We start from the raw sequence: 17460 nt of genomic DNA, 5'->3' as shown, positions 1-17460 counted from the left end.
ATCTGGAAGATATTTTCATCACTCTTTTTTTTAATTAAAAAATGTTTTAGGTAATCCATAGACATATTGTATTATTAAATAATGTTAGAGTGAGAAAAACTTTCCTATTGTCCAAATATTCACATTTAATTCCAAAGATTTTTCTAGAAAACTTAGTATCATTTTTTTCCTGAGTTGTGGCTTTATCTTTTGGTGCATACCTATACTTCTTTAGGTGAGATTGCCACTTTTTACTCTCCTTTTTTACAGGTATTATGTTATCTTAATCACTTCTATTTACCACTCCTCCGAATTTTAAGGGTATCAATTCTCACATTTGTTGTCTACTTCACATTTGACAATGTGTATGTTACTTTTTCTGTTCTTCATTTTTTTTTTCAAGGATCTTTTTTTAGATATTGTGATTTACTGTCCTTTTAATCCATATTTAACTTGGACAGCATCTTTGTAATTTAAGATTATTGCTTTTTCCCTTCAGTTTCTTGATTCTATTGCTGTCATTTGGGTCATGTTGAGGATAGTTTTCAGTACCATTTCTGGTAATACACTTTTAATAAGCATACAGTCATGAAGTCACTTCTGATTTAAAGGGAGCTGTGAATGTATTATTTTTTTCTTTTGTTTTCTTTCTTTTCTTTTCTTTTCTTTCTTTCTTTCTTTCTTTCTTTAATTATTTTTTTGGTGGGTAAATACGCAGCTAGGTAAAAATTAGATTTCATGATACTATTGAAGAATAGAAGAGAGATATTGGGAGAAAACTACCAGTCTTTGTCATAGCTTCCAACTAGTAGTGGGAAAGGGAGAAATATATAGACAAATAAGCAGGATAAATATTGCATATATTTTTATGGCTGTTATTTAATTGCACTGTAGTCAAAGAACTTGTTGGCATGATGAAATTATTTGAAATTCACTCAATTTTAGCCTAGATTTAGAAGAATCCATTTATACATGGACATCATATGCAATCTCTATGTGATGGTAACATGCAAGGCTAGGAGGTAAAAGTAAGTTTTCATGCATCTGTATCACATGTCAGTTTGAGTCATCTGAAAAGCTGATGCCTAAATAAGATTAGACACACACAATATTTACTTCTGAAACACCTGTGAAGAATAAAAAAGAAGGTTTTCAGTTTGAAGACTAATCCATGTGAAAGAAGGATTAGCTTGGAAGAGAGATAGACTATAGAAGACATCTGAGAAAGTCTTGGCCACACCCTTGGTGATCCCTGAAGCAACAATTGGAGTGGTCCCCTGTTGGTGTAGTCATTGGCTGGGATCAGTCTACAGGAAAAGTAATGGAGGGAATTCCAGCATAGACCCTGACATGTAGCACATGGGAGTTACTAGTGAACTATGTTGGGTGCAGCAATTTCTCTTCCAGTAATTCTTCCAGCAACCACCCTGACTGCCACACACACAGGCAACATAAACAGAACAAAATAATCCAATAAAAGACATAGGTTAAACATTTTGGTAAATAAATCTATTTATATATTTATATATACTCTTAAAATAGATACACCTAATAAATGGCACTAAATTTTTTATAAAAAGGGGTTAAAATATGCCAGGCAAACATTTACTAAGTAAGGTAAGTTAGTAATAAAAATATCATATATCATATATCATATAATAAGCACAAATGTGGGTAAAAAGGATACATAGCAATAAAAGGAGAAAGTCAGAAATGGTATTTATAAATGAATATTTTACATGTATCTTGCAAAAAAAGTCTCAAATATGTAAAGCATGACATGACAGAAGAACAAATGAAATGAAAAATACCATATTATGAAAGATTTTGACACATTTATATCAGAAATGACTATATCATGCAACAAACACCAGCAAAACTTTGACGTATGTGTGTGAGTGTATGGGGTATATGTATATGTGTATATGTATACACATATAAATACATGCATGTTGCCAACATATAGACATCATATATGATGTTCAAGTATAAATGGTTTCTTTTAAATCTAAAATTCAAGAAATTTCAAATAATTTCACTATGCCAATGAGTTATTTGATTAATACAATTAAAGAATGGCCATAAAAATATTTTTAAGTTATATTTAGCATAAACATGAAAAACTTTTAAACATTTTTGTTTCAATCAAAAAAGCAAACTTTAAAATGATCCTGGGATTTGAGGAGACAACTACAAGAAATGCGAAAATTTCTAGATGAATTTTAATGAAAGTACTACCTATCAAAACTTGCAGAATGCAGCTAAATCAGTAGTTAAATTTATGACCTAAAATAAACTGAAAAAACAAGTGGATAACACATTAAAATGAAAAATATATAAGAAGAGAAGGAAATTAGACCGAAGGAAAATTGAAGAATCTGTATAAAGATGAGTGGAAATTAATGAAATAGAAAACAAAAACAAACAAAAAAAAAACTTTTATAAAAGATCAACAAAACAGTATTTTTTGTCTCATAATATTCTGACCTTATAAAGAGTTTTAAAAAATCATGTAACTTGGAAGTATGGGACATTTTTTTTTACATTTTTAAGAAACAATTTTGATCCTACTCACCTGTAATACAGATGAGCAGAGCAATTGAGAGGACTCATATGATTATGTATGTAATTGTTTCATTAGCACCTGTTGCATTATACTATCATATCAAATTCTTCTTTGTTACTTTCTATTAGTGATTTTCTGCAAAATTTTTACTACTTGGTTGATTTTGTGTTAGTGTTTATCTTTTTGCGTTGTTAAATGTTTGAAATGCGTACCATAAGTATTTAATAAAACAGTCATTGGAGTTTTGATTTAGATTTTCTCTGTGTAAGAGTTGTCAAGGACTAATTATCTTCACAAAAGGGAACAAATTATAGATATCTAGAAGCTGGGTTGTCTGGCTCTTTTGGGATGATTTTTTACTTTATTAAAATGCCCAATCCCCTTCAAAGTAATTGTATAATTTTATGTTTCCATTTAGAATAATTTTTTATAAAATTCCTTCCAAAATTATTAAATGTCAGGTATGGTTGATATTGTGCTTAATAGAAACCATAAGGAAAAAGAAAGTCTGTGGCTTAAGTGTCTTATAACTCCACAATATTCCCAGAGATGTCTAGTTCTACTCTAATGTAGAGCTGGCTTTTGAAATGATCTTAGAAGTTCCAGACTTACACCAGAGTAATCATAGAGACAATGATATTCATTTAGGGTTCCTATTCTTTATGTAAAGCAAAGTTTTAGTATTTCAGGTATTAAATATGTCAGTCTAAGCCACATTACACCATATTAAGAAACAGCTCCAAAATTTTAGTGATTTACCACAAGAATGGTTTTATTTATCTATTTTTATTTACTTACTTATTTGTTTGTTTATTTTAAATGTTTTATTTATTTTTGAGAGAGAGAGAGAGAGAGAGACCTGACAGAGAAAGAGAGACACACAGAATCTGAAGCAGGCTCCAGGCTCTGAGCTGTCAGCTCAGAGCTTGACATGGGGTTTGAACCCATAAACCGTGAGATCATGACCCGAGCTGAAGTCAGATGCTTAACCAACTGAGCCACCCAGGCACCCCAAGAATGATTTATTTATCGTCCATGTTACATATACTTTGCAGATCAACAGATTCTTATCATTTTATCAAGGAATGAAGATAAAGGAGTGGCCACCATTTCAAACATTGTCTAGTTTCTATGCTGGAAAGAGAGATTTAAATGCTGAGATTAACCGTTAGAACCATCAAATGAGCCATGCAATCATGAGACTAAGAAAAAGTCCAGCCTTGTACCTAGAAGAGGAGAGAACCAAAAATATTTGGTTAATGGATCTGTTGATTACCAGAGTCATCTAGTTATTGTATATTTATTTCTCTCCCTTTCTTGCTTACAGAGTAAGTTTCATTCAAAAACGAAACTGTATTGAAAGTTTAGCACCTCAGAGGATGAACACTTGCTTCCATAAGAAGTCTGGATGCTACATGTCATGACTTGAAAACACCGTGATATAAAAGACTATTTATCTGCCTTTTACATATGTGCTGTATAAAATCTATTAGTTGTCTATTGCTGAGTGATAAACCACTGAAAATTTAAAACGTCATTGTTAACTCACTGTGAGTTTCTGTGAGTCAGGAATCTAGGCATCAGTTAACTGGGTTCTCTAGCTCGAGGTCTTACAAAGCTCCAGTGCCTCAGCCAAGACCACAGCCTTCAAAGTTTCATTGGTGACACGATTGACTTCCACATTCACTCAGTGATTGTTGGAAACATCTATTCCCTTTGGGTCATTGGACTGAAGGTCTTGTTTTCTCTCAGGCTATTGGATTGTAACCTCCATTCTCTCCTTATCAAATAGACCTCCCTACAGGTAGTTATAAAAATGGCATCTGACTTCAATAAAGCTAGCATGTGATTAGCAGTTGAGTTATGATAACATGCTTAAGTTTTTAGTACAGAAAATGTGTTGCTTTCTTGATTCTATCAATCTTAAAATTAGGAAAATTATAGCCACATATGTATACTATACTATATTATATATTATAAAAGAAAGACGAAGAGAAAGCACAAACAAGATGGAAGTCTCACTCGTTTAAAATCTAATGTTTGAATTGACATCCAAACCTTTTTGCCATCTTCCATTTATTAGAAGCAAGTCATTATCCCCAGGCCAAGATCAAAGGGAGGAGAATTTACAAGGGCATTAATATCAGCAGGGCACAGATCCTTGAGAGTTACATCAAAACCACCTATCTCTGTTGCAGAAGGACAGGATAACTCCAAGTTTTATCCCTCCAAGTATTTGGAAGGATAAAAATGGAGACATAGCAGTTTTTAGTTCATAGGAGTTAAAAAATTTGACTGGGAAGATATTGCAAAGACTTGAGATGTAGACTGTTTCTTAACTAGATCCTTAACATTGTTTCTGGGATATGCATCTCAATCCTTTGTTTATGGTGGACCTTGGAAAAAATCTATTTCCAATATGAGTCTTCCTACTCCATTACCACATCCATGGAGATTATGCAAATCTTGGGGGCTGTGCAACTTTCCGAGCCCAGTTTCTATGGCTAGAAAGTTGGAAATCCAAGATTGTTTTGTGTCTTAAATAAATAATTCTTTTTAGCCCAGGTTTATGATTTCCTTTACAATACAAAGTTTACAGAACTTAACGGGGTCTCGTACTTCATTCCAGTCCTTGTTTCAAGAGCCATGATTGTAGTTATTTTCAACTTAATTGCAGATACTTTTAGTTTCCCCTCATCCCTTCCCCCAGCCATTTTGTTTAACTAAAAGAATTTTGGGGAAAAGCTTTAATCTAACTAGAGGTTTTAACAAAGAGAGAGCTACTCATATTTTGATTTGATTCTTCCAAAATGAACAATATCTAATTGGTCTCAGTTGTCTCAGTTTACTGTTACAAATGGGTGATAAGGAGTTTCCTGTCTTTGCCTCTTTGATTACTGGAAGTTTCTTTCTATTCTGTGTTCTTTCTATTCTCTTTAATCTCTGTTTCAAGTTGAGCTTATTTCTTTCTTTCTGTGCTTGTAATACCTTGTCAGATATAGCCAACAGCCTCTAAAATATGCTTTCTATTTTTAAACTTCTTTTACTAAAACTGCATTTTCATTAGGGACATTGTATCCTTTCCATGTTATTGCAGGAGCCAATTTTAAGAGATTTTGCGCTACAGAAGAAGCGTCCCCATCCATCTAGCATCTGGTAATAGTTTCTTCACTATCCACTAGCAAGTCTCTATGCCAATGTCACATTTAGGATTCTTTAAAGGCATCAGCCACTTCTATCTATCAGTATCTCTATTATTTCATGATATTTCAACCTGAGAGGTTTACATGATGATAAAAAGAAGAAAACTCAGATCCTTAACTCAGCAAAAATTTACTATTCATCCATTCTGCGTGTTCATGAGTTTTTGAGGGGGCTGCAATTGTCATAATCACTCAGGGACCCAGAACAAAAGAACAGTAACCATTTTAAATATTGTTAGTTGCTAAGACAAAGGAAAAGATGTTACTCTTATGCAGTCAATTACATGTTCTGGCCTAGAGGTAACAGTGCTTCCTCACAAGTTATCTAGCCCATTATAATCACAAAGAGACCATGAAAGTCAACCCTATTATGTTCCCAGAAAGAGAGAGAACCAGAAATATTTGGTAAACAGCTACCAATAACTACCAAGCACAAGGTCTCGTTTAATTCTTATATAACTCCCTAGAGTAGGTATCAGTTTCATTATTTTAAAGATGAAGAAACTGGGGCACCTGGGTGGCTCAGTCAGTTGAGCATCAAACTCTTGGTTTCAGCTCAGGTCATGATCTCACGGTTTGTGAGTTCAAGCCCTGCGTCAGGCTCTAAGCTGATAGTGTGGAGCCTGCTTGACCGTCCCTCTGTCTGTCCCTCCCCCACTCACAATGTCTCTCTCTCTCTCTCTCTCTCTCTCTCTCTCTCAAAATAAATAAATAAACTTAAAAAAAAAAAAGATGAAGAAAGTAAGAGAAAGAGGAAGCAACCTGCTCTGTCTCCCAGACAGTAAGTAATGGGGCAGCAATCAAAACCCATCCAGTCTCACTATAGCTTCCTTCAGCATTACTCTAGGGTCCCTGACAAGGAGGAAAGAAGGTACGGAAAATTCTGTTAGATTAAAAACGAAGCAGCAATCATGCTGCTATTGCAGATATGCTTCCCCTTTTTAACTATTTATTTATTTTGAGAGAGAGTCCACACAAGAGGGGAAGGGACAGAGAGAGACAGAGGGAGAGGAAACAAGCAGGTTCCTCGCTGTCAGCATGGTCATGAGATCATGACCTGAGCTGAAATCAAGAGTCCGAGGCTCAACCTACTGAACCAGCCAGGTGCTCGATATATGCTTCTTTTTATGCTTTACTTATCTAATCTGTTTTCATAACTATTCCAAGAAGGAATCTGTAGAAACTTGCTTGATCTTAGCCCTACTAAGGCCTTCCAAAATGTTTAGTTTATGCCTTGTTCTTTCTGAATTTTTGATAATGAGCCAAAAGCGAGTGCCAAGGGCTGCTTGCTTGGGAATCACACTCTTGGGAGAAATCCCCATTTGTACTTTTAAATCTAATCAGAAAGAAGAGCTTTTATTACTATGACGTTGATGTCTTTAACTCAAATAAAAGTGCTTCATAGGCACGAATCTTGATTTGATTTCTTTTCTATTTTATCTTTGAACCAGATATTTAAAAAACTAGAGTGGCTTACATCAGTAAAGGACACTTATTATGCTAAACAAAAATATTTATAAAATATGGACACTGAACCTGAAGAGTAAAATAAATTAGGACAATAAAACATGACCAAGTATTTATGTGGAGAACTTAGAATCAGCATAGACATAGCAAAGAATAGACAGTAATACAAAATTTGCGTGACAAAAATTTCCAAAGTACAGAAAAGGTAATTTAAATGAAGCACAAGTGTAACCATCAAAGTGATAAAATAAAATCTCTATGAGCCACTAAGTTGCTCCTACATTTGCCTAAACAGATATAACAAACTATTTGGTGACTTATAGAAGTTTTAAAATTTTGTTCTCCCTAACTATTTTTAGGAGTTTCATTTCCTTCTATTTAAATACCATCAAAATTGAGGCTCTCAAGTCCATATTTAACTTTCCAGTTGAATCAATGCATTCAAGTGTCCTCATGCCAAGGATCTTGAGCTGTTCAATAAATTTGTCATAAAGAAGATGATCTAAAGCCTGCAACAGATGCATTGATCTAATCAGTTGCAGCAGAATACCCCATTTAGTGTCATAAACATTTCAATATCCAAAGCATTGGCATTTAGTAGACCAGAAAGCTGACTCGTAGGAATACTTTTTTTAATGTAGCAAAAGCAGCAACCAATAAGCATCTTTCAATATACAGCAGTTATTGTGGACATAAAATATTTCTTACAAAAGACATAAGCATTGCACAAATAAAATTAGATGCTGTGCTCTTCAGAAAGGGAGCCAATACTGTAGACAGTAGCGTTATAAAATATCACTTTAGAGAATAATCATATTGAAAAGTAATTCCAAATTTAACAGTCTTATGCTTTCAGATAAATCCAGAATCACAATTTAAAAACTCTTTTAATGAATTTATGGTTGAATGGAAATCAGAAAACTAGGGCTTTGTTCATAACTTTAATTTACTTACCCAGATGATCTTAAACACTGCACTTCAAAGCTAGTAAAAGCCGTGAGCTGGACTATTCTTCAGTGTGGTCCTTCTTACTGTTAATTTTTTTTTTTTTCTGATAGGAAAATTTTAACTGTTAGTCAATAAACTACTGTAGGGTTAACAAACATTACCAGAGAATGCGGTTCTAAAAAAAGCTTAGTCATGTTATACTATTATTTTTGTTTTGTATCATGTTGCGTAATTCTTCTCACCTTGAAGACATGGAACAGAACGCTATTGTACATGGTGCAAAAGAACGAAATCAAAACATCCTGAATTATGAAATTGAAAGGATGCTTTTGTCAAAATATCATTTTCAGGGGCACCTGGGTGGCTCAGTGGGTTAAGTGTCTGACTCTTGGTCTCAGCTCAGGTCATGATCTCACAGTTCATGAGATCAAGCCCCATGTTGGGTCTGCAATAACAGTAAGGACCCTGCTTGGGATTCTCTTTTTTTCCTCTCCCCCTCCCACTCTCACTCACTCTCTGTCTCTCTCTCAAAATAAATACACCTAAATAATATATATATATATTATATATATATCATTTTCAAACATATGAAAACATGATTCCCATACAAATTCCAATGACTGTATAGAAAAATGTATTTACATTATTAATGAGGGAACCAGTGAAATGCAGTATTTATGAACTTTTTTTTTAAGTTAGAATAAGATTGCAAGGATAGAACAAAACTGGTCAATGTTTTTTACAGGGTAAGAAAAACATCCTCTTTGAGGTTATTTTCCATGTCAGTCAGAAATCTTCAAGTTAATATGTACCTTTGTATTATCTGGGCTTTGTCAAACAAACCCCAAAGCACTTTCTAATTCTTATAGAGAATTTAATATTCCTTGAGTAGTAAAAATAATGAAATGTTAATGCAGAGAAACAAGTTAGCACTGACTTGAACATCTACAGAGAACCTACATTTGACCTATGTTAAAAAACAAAACAACAACAACAACAACAAAAAACAGCATACAAAATCTCTGTGGCCTCAGCTTGATGACAGATTGGGTTGGAAAGCTTTGCATAAAGCCTGGATCAATCACCATAAATTGACCTTTGGGAGTAAAAACAATTCCTTATTGAAGAAGAAGATTTGGAGTACATGCTTATACCAACATTGGCTCTGGTAAAGTGGAAAGACAAAAATAATTACTCAGATTTTCCAATGACAAGTCTGTATACTTAACAAAGATTTGGGGTCAGAATTCATAGAACATATGTGGCCAAAAGGATATTCGAGAATTAGAAGTTGTTGTTACTCTCGGGAGTTTGGGAATAACAACCAAAATATCCTCTCTGGAGGACACCATTTTAAACCTAGTCCTTTAAGAGTTGTCATTAAAAAAATTTTCAGTAATGAGCTCATAATTTTTTCATAACAGAAAATTATAAAAGCTCTTATAAACGTGAATAAACAGAATCAGCTGACTGCAGAATCAGGTCAGCAAAGACTGAAGATAATTTAATGAACCAAACAATTTTAAAATAAGCTTATCTGATGCACTTTGGAGAAATAAAAAGAAGGGACAAAAACAGAATTAAGGTAAATCAAATATTATTTCTAAACATGAAAAATAGATAAGGCACAGCTGATAAAAAAAGAATAAGTACGTCCAACAAACTGGATAATAGATTTCAAAAAAAATTACATGGAAGATGGCACAGAGAAACAAAGAAAATGAAAATTGGAGAAAGTAGTTAAAAAACGCAGAAGACAGCTTTGGAAGTTCTGATCTGAGTCACATAGGATTCCTGAGCAGATGTGACACATTAAATATACACGTAATGGTTGATAATTTCCTATAATTAATTGAAAACACGAGTTGTCTGAGCCAGGAAAATTATGAATCCCAAGCAAGGTAGATACAGGGGTGCCTAGGTGGCTCAGTCAGTTAAGTGTTCAACTCTTGATTTTAGCTCAGGTCATGATCTTGTGGTTTGTGGGATTGAGCCACACATTGGTCTCTGAGCTGTCACTGCAGAGCATGCTTGGGATGCTCTCTCTACCTCTATCTCTCTCAAATATAAATAAAAATGAACATTTTTTAGAAAGATAGATAGAGGTATCCACACCTAGACAAATGTTAATGAACTGGAGCCCACCAAAGATACTGAGTTTTAGGAGCCAGAGATAAGACAGATTACTTGTAGAGGAATTAAAATTGAACTAACAGTTGATTTAACAATAGGTTTAAAAGCCAGAATAGGCAGAATTTATTTTGAAAGTGCTACACAAAAATATCTTCCAACAGCCTAAAATTCTATATTATGGTAAATTTTATCTTATAACACAAGTCAAGTCAAACAGATACAGATGAACAAAAATTTAAAAAAAAAAAAAAAATTACCTCCAGGGGCCTCCGGGTGGCTCAGTGAGTTAAATGTCCAACTCTTGATCTCAGCTCAGGTCATGATCTCAAGGCTCCTGAGTTCAAGCCCCACAATGGGCTCTGCACTGACAGTGTGAAGCCTGTTTGGGATTCTCTCTTCCCCTCTTACTCTGCCCCTATCCCACTTGCACTCTCTCTCTCTCTCTCTGTCTTGAAATAAAAAAGTAAAGTGTAAAAAATTAATATTTTACCTCCAATTGATTAAAGAAACATCTGAAGTATATATGTGAAGAAAAAACATAATCACAAAATAATCATAAAATTTTCTTCAAGTGTTAAGCATACAGGTAAAAGTCTAAAGAAATATTGACTATATAAAAATAACCACAATGTCTGATTCGTGGAGTTAATAAAAATAAAGATAGAATTAAATCATGGATACCCAACATTAATGAAGAAGTGATTTGAGGAAGTGCTTTAAGAATCTTTATTGTTTTGGAAGAGCGTAAAGATATTAATTAATTTTAGGAGTTTAATTTAAAAATACACATTAAGGGGCATCTGGGTGGCTTGGTCGGTTGAGGGACCGACTTCGGCTCAGGTCATGATCTCACGGTTTGTGAGTTCGAGCCCCACATTGGGCTCTGTGCTGGCAGCTCGGAGCCTGGAGCCTGCTTTGGATTCTGTGTGTCCCTCTCTATCTCTGCGCTTGTCCCACTCGTGCTCTGTCTCTGTCTCAGAAATAAACATTAAAAAAAATTAAAAATACACATTAAAATGTCAAGTATAAATGACAAGTAATAAAAAAATTTGAAAACCCATAGAGGCAAAAAATAGAATAAATAGAAGATTCCTTTAAAATGTTCAAGAAAAGCTTGGGGAGTAGGGAGAAAACAGGTATCTGGACAAAGAAAATACATAGCACCCCTGGAGGAGGAAGGACATACTCATCTTAGGCCTTAGCAAACACTATAAATAATTTTCTTCCATATATATATATACATACATGTACATATATCCATACGTGTGTGTGTGTGTGTGTGTGTGTGTGTGTGTATATAATCTTCACTGACTATTCTCTTCTTAATTCACATATCTCAAGAAAATTCTGCTCCTCCTTTTCAGCAACCAAATTAGGAAATCATAAATCATAGTTTTTAGAAATTTCTAAACTTTATTTAGTCACAACACCCCTAGGCCAAAATAGACACCTAACTAATTTATCACAGAATGATATACCAACACGTTTAGTGGAAAAATACTAAAGGAAAAGTGTTAGTAAGAGATGTGGTCACTGAAGTTCAGGGTCCAGATCAAAGAACAGGAAAAGAAAGTCCTGAGGAAATAGCTCCCAGGATTTGTGGTTTGGTGGGATGGCTTGTGGTTTTCTAAAATACATTTGCTCCTGAACTTCCCTAGTGGAGACCTTCATTGTCAAGATATCAGGAACAGATTTAATTGGTTATTTCTTGAGAGAGTCCTAGGGAGGCAAGGATAAGAACAGGATTAGTTGGCATATGACTTCACTCATATGGGGACTTTAAGAGACAAAACAGATGAACATAAAGGAAGGGAAACAAAAATAATATAAAAACAGGGAGGGGGGACAAAACAGAAGAGACTCATAAATATGGAGAACAAACTGAGGGTTACGGGAGGGGTTGTGGGAGGGGGGATGGGCTAAATGGGTGATGGCACTAAGGAATCTACTCCTGAAATCATTGTTGTACTATATGCTAACTAATTGGGATGTAAATTTTAAAAAAATAAAGAAAATTAAAAAAAAAAAAAAAGAACAAGATTAGTTGGTGCCTAAGATCATCACTAGCTAATCAATCATAGAGAGAAGAGGAGAATGTGATGGCTTTTGTCTGTGTGGAACAGTTTGATTGTGTTTTTTCTCAAGCATTCCCTTTCCAGGTTAAAAAAAAAAATTAAGTAAAACTGTACATGTAATATATCATGCATGTTATATATTTAGAGGGAAAACATCTCCCACAGATCAGGATGAGAGGAAAAATACAATTTTATTATCTTTCAGAAGTTTACTCAATATTAAACAGTGCCTTATACTATCTTAACTTTTTTTTCCCTAGAAATCCACTTGTTTAAATTATTTGTGTAGCCAATTTGATTCAGAGACCATATTTCTTAGGACGGGTTTCAGTTTTATAGAGTTCTGATGAATGGTTATTCAGCCTACATTGCAAGAATTTTGATAAGAAAATTAAGGCATAATCATTAATGCTGCCCCTTGTTTAAAGATGTAAGTGAAACTCCCCCCTAGAGTATTCCTAGAGATTGCTGCTTAAAATTATTAAATTGTGATAATAAATGACTTTAACTATAGAGAGTCCTCTTTAATTTTTAAAAATAACTTTGGAGAATTGGCTCAGTGGAAAACAACATTCACTGTACCTATTTTATATGGGTTAAACCTCAGGACAATTATCACCAAATTGATAAATTTGATATTTATGTTTCTTAATCATATACCACATAATGATATTTTCTTTCTCTTTTTAAAATTTATTTATTTAAATTCATGTTAGTTAACATACAGTGTAGGATCAGTTTCAGGAGTAGAACCCAGGGATTCATCACTTACGTATGACACCCAGTGCTCATCCCAACAAGTGCCCTCCTTAGTGCCCAACATGCATTTAACCCATCCTCCCATCCACCACCCCTCCATCAACCCTGTTTGTTCTCTGTCTTTAAGAGTCTCTTATGGTTGACTTCTTCTGTTTTTATCTTATTTATCCTTCCCTTCCCCTGTATTCATCTGTTTTGTTTCTTAAATTCCACATATGATTGAAATCATACATTTGTCTTTCTCTGACTGACTTATTTTGGTTAGCATAATACACTCTAGTTCCATCCATCTTGTTGCAAATAGCAAGATTCCATTCTTTTTGATCGCCAAGTAGTATTCCATTGTATAAAATACCACATCTTCCTTATCCATTCATCTGTCAATGGACATTTGGGCTCTGTCCATAATTTGGTGATTGTTGATAGCACTGCTATAAACATTTGGGTGCATGTGCCCCTTCAAATCAGCATTTTGGTATCCTTTGGATAAATACCTAGTAGTGCAATTGCTGGCTCATAGGGTAGCTCTATTTTTTATTTTTTTGAGAAACCTCCATACTGTTTTCCAGAGTGGCTGCACAAGTTTGCATTTCCACCAACAGTGCAACAGGGTTCCTCTTCCTCCACATCTTCACCAACATCTGTTGTTTCCTGAGTTGTTCATTTCAGCCATTCTGACAGGTGTGAGGTAGTATCTCATGGGGGTTTTGATTTGTATTTCCCTGATGATGAGTGATGTTGAGCATCTTTTCCTGTGTCTGTTGGCCATCTGGATGTCTTCTTTGTAAAAGTGTCTATCGTGTCTTCTTCCCATTTCTTCACAGGATTATTTGGTTTTGGAATATTGAGTCTGATAAGTTCTTTATAGATTTTGGATACTAACCCTTTATCTGGTATGTTACTTGCAAATATCTTCTCTCGTTCTGTTGGCTGCCTTTAGGTTTTGTTGATTGTTCCCTTCACTGTGCAGAAGTTTTTATTTTGATGAGGTCCCAATAGTTCATTTTTGTTTTTATTTCCCTTGCCTCCAGAGACATATCTAGTAAGAAATTACTGTGGCCGAGGTCAAAGAGGTTGTTGCCTATTTTCTCTTCTAGGATTTTTATGGTTTCCTGTCTCATATTTAGGTCTTTCATCCATTTTGAGTTTATTTTTGAGTATGGTGTAAGACAGTGGTCCAGGTTCATTCTTTTGCATATCGCTGTCCGGTTTTCCCAGCACTATTTGCTGAAGAGACTGTCCTTTTTCCATCGGATACTCTTTCCTTTTTCATCGAAGATTAATTGGCCATACATTTGTGGGTCTATTTCTGGGTTCTCTATTCTGTTCCATTGATCTATGTGTCTGTTTTGGTGCCAGTACCATAGTATTTTGAAGATTACAGCTTTGTAATACAGCTTGAAGTCCAGAGTTCTGATGCCTCCAGTTTTGTTTTACTTTTTCAATGTTATTTTGGCTATTCAGGATCTTTTCTGGTTCCACACAAACTTTAAGACTATTTTTTATCTAGCTCTGTGAAGAATGCTGGCATTATTTTGATAGGGATTGCATTGAATGTGTAGATTGCTTTGGGTATAATAGAAATTTTAACAATATTTACTCTGTATTAAAATTCAGAGGGTTGCCACATTGTTTTCTTTCAATATAAAAGAATAAAATATAGGGGTACCTGGGTGGTTCAGTCGGTTGAGCATCCGACCCGACTTCAGCTCAGGTCATGATCTCACAGTTTGAGTTCAAGCCCTGCATTGGGCTCTGTGCTGACAGCTTGGAGCCTGGAGCCTGCTTCTGGCTCTATGTGTGTGTGTATGTCTTTCTCTCTGTCCCTCTCCCACTCACACACTCTCTCTCTCTCAAAAATAAATAAACATTTAAAAATATGTATATATAGATAAAAATAATCAAATGTAAACAGATAATTATGAGGATCTTTATATTAGGACTCAGAAGGCTTCTTTGCCGAGAATCCACAGCATGCTTGAAGATTTTCTTTATATGTATATCAAATAACCCAGAAATTAACATCTTAATGTGTTTGTTGATTGATTTGCTCAATTATTTGACAAGCAATTATTTAAAAATGGATTATTGGGAGCCATTTTAACAAGCTTGGACTTTATTCTTCAGACTCAGTCTTTGAAAGGGCATAAGAGAGAGAATGGCATAGTCAGATTTTCTTTTTATAAAATTTATCTTGCATTTGAATAGATTACAGGAAAGAGGGACAAGACAAGAGTCATGGAGAACAGTTGGAAATATATTTCAAAGCTTGCATATGAGATGTGAAGGTCTGAGCCTGAGCTAGGACTGAGGTACCAAAAACATAGAGAAAGAAATTTCTTTGGAGAAATATTAGGTGGCAAAATCAATAGGAATTGGTAATTGATTATATAGAGTGAGAGAGTGAGGTAGAAGTGACAGAGTTTAGGTGGGCCTGGGTCTGTTAAGCGTCCAACTTCAGCTTAGGTCATGATCTCACGGTTCGTGAGTTTGAGCCTCACTTCGGGCTCCGTGCCAAGAGCTCAGAGCCTGGAGCCTGCTTCAGATGCTGTATCTCCCTCTCTCTGTTACAGGTAGGAATGAAACTGCACCAGGTGGCAATCTCTCTTCATGGTTCATGTCTGGAGCACAAGAAAAATATATGCATCCTGTCTCCCCAAATTTCAGGTAGCTTCACTGAGTATGTTCTCAGCAGATTTAAGGTAAGAATTACCCACCACCAGTATTCTTTGCTTACATGTGTGAAACTCATAGCTGTAATTCTTTGAAAACAAAAAATCACACAAACCCACCCTCAATTACCCTTCTTGAAATTGTTTTATATCCTCTTTAGTGGATTATACCTTCTGAGGTATTTAAAGCACTCTGGCAGGAGCATCGGCTGGAGTTTATGATCATTTTCCTTATTTTCATGAACCATTGGAAATACAAGGTGTAAAATTATCTCCCTTCATCACTGAAAGTCAGCTGAACAAAAGTCCTTAGAAATATTTTATTAACCACTTTAGTTTTGACTATAACCATGTTATAGGCAATGCATTACATGATATAACTAGAAAAAAAGACAATTCATAATGAATAACTTTTTTGCTTTTATCGTTATTGAAGTACAATTAACATACAGTGTTATATTAGTTTCAGGTGTACAATATAATGATTCAACACTTCTATACATAACTCAGTTGTCATTACAATAAGTGTACTTTTAATCCCCTTATGTATTTTACCCATCCCCCCACCTACCTCCCATCTGGCAACGATCAGTTCATTGTCTGTATTTAAGAGTCTGGTTTTCTTTTCTCTTTTTTCTTTCTTTTTTTTTTTTTTCTTAAATTCCTCATGTGAGTGAAATTATATGGTATTTGTCTTTGTCTATTTCACTTAACATTATATCCTCTAGGTCTGTCCATGTAGTTGCAAGTGGAAAGATCTGATTCTTTTTTATGGCCAAGTAATATTGCACTGAACGTATACACCACTTCTTTATCTGTTCATGTATCTTTGGACACTTGGGCTGCTTCCATATCTTAGCTATTGTAACTAATGCTGCAATACACATAGGGGTGCATATATCTTTTCGAATTAGTGTTAGAAATAGCACTGCTATAGCAATAGCAGAATTACTAACAGCAGAATGACTGGATCATATGGTAATTCTATTTTTAATTTTTTGAAACTCCATACTGTTTTCCGTCAGTATGTGGTCGCATCAGTTTGCATTCCCACCATCATTGTATGAGGTTTTGTTTTCTCCACATTCTTGCTAACACCTGTTATTTCTTTTCTTTTTTATTCTACCCATTCAGACATGTGCGAGGTGATGTCTCATTATGGTTTTGATTCGTGTTTCCCTCAAAGCGAGTAATATTGAGCATCTTTTCATGTGTTTGTTGGTCATTTGCAAGTCTTCTTTTGAAAAATGTCTATTCAGGTCCTTTTCAATTCTGTAAATTATTCTATCTTGAGTTTTTAAGATGCTTGAAAATTTTAGTCCATTCATAGAGTATATTAAAAATCAATTTTGAATTTAATGAAATTGAACTGGAAAATAACAGAGAATTAAGGTTTTTGTACTCAGAGAAATCATTATATGCAAATTGTACATATCGCAAAATCACTGGGCACAGTAGGTTGCTGAGTTACAGCTTTGATAAAAGCATAATTTCAACTTTACAAACGTGAAGACGCACTGTTGAAAGACAACACCTGAGAGTTGTAGCAAAACTTTTCATTGATTAAAAAGCAAGTAATGGAGCATCTCAACACTTCAAAAGTGCTTTAACTTTCTTCCCTTATAGAAGAACTTCCCATTCATTAGATTAAGTTTGTT

Source organism: Panthera uncia, chromosome B1, assembly GCF_023721935.1.
Source record: "Panthera uncia isolate 11264 chromosome B1, Puncia_PCG_1.0, whole genome shotgun sequence".
Classification (NCBI taxonomy): Eukaryota; Metazoa; Chordata; class Mammalia; order Carnivora; family Felidae; genus Panthera; species Panthera uncia.
Note: the sequence above shows the minus strand (reverse complement) of the source record.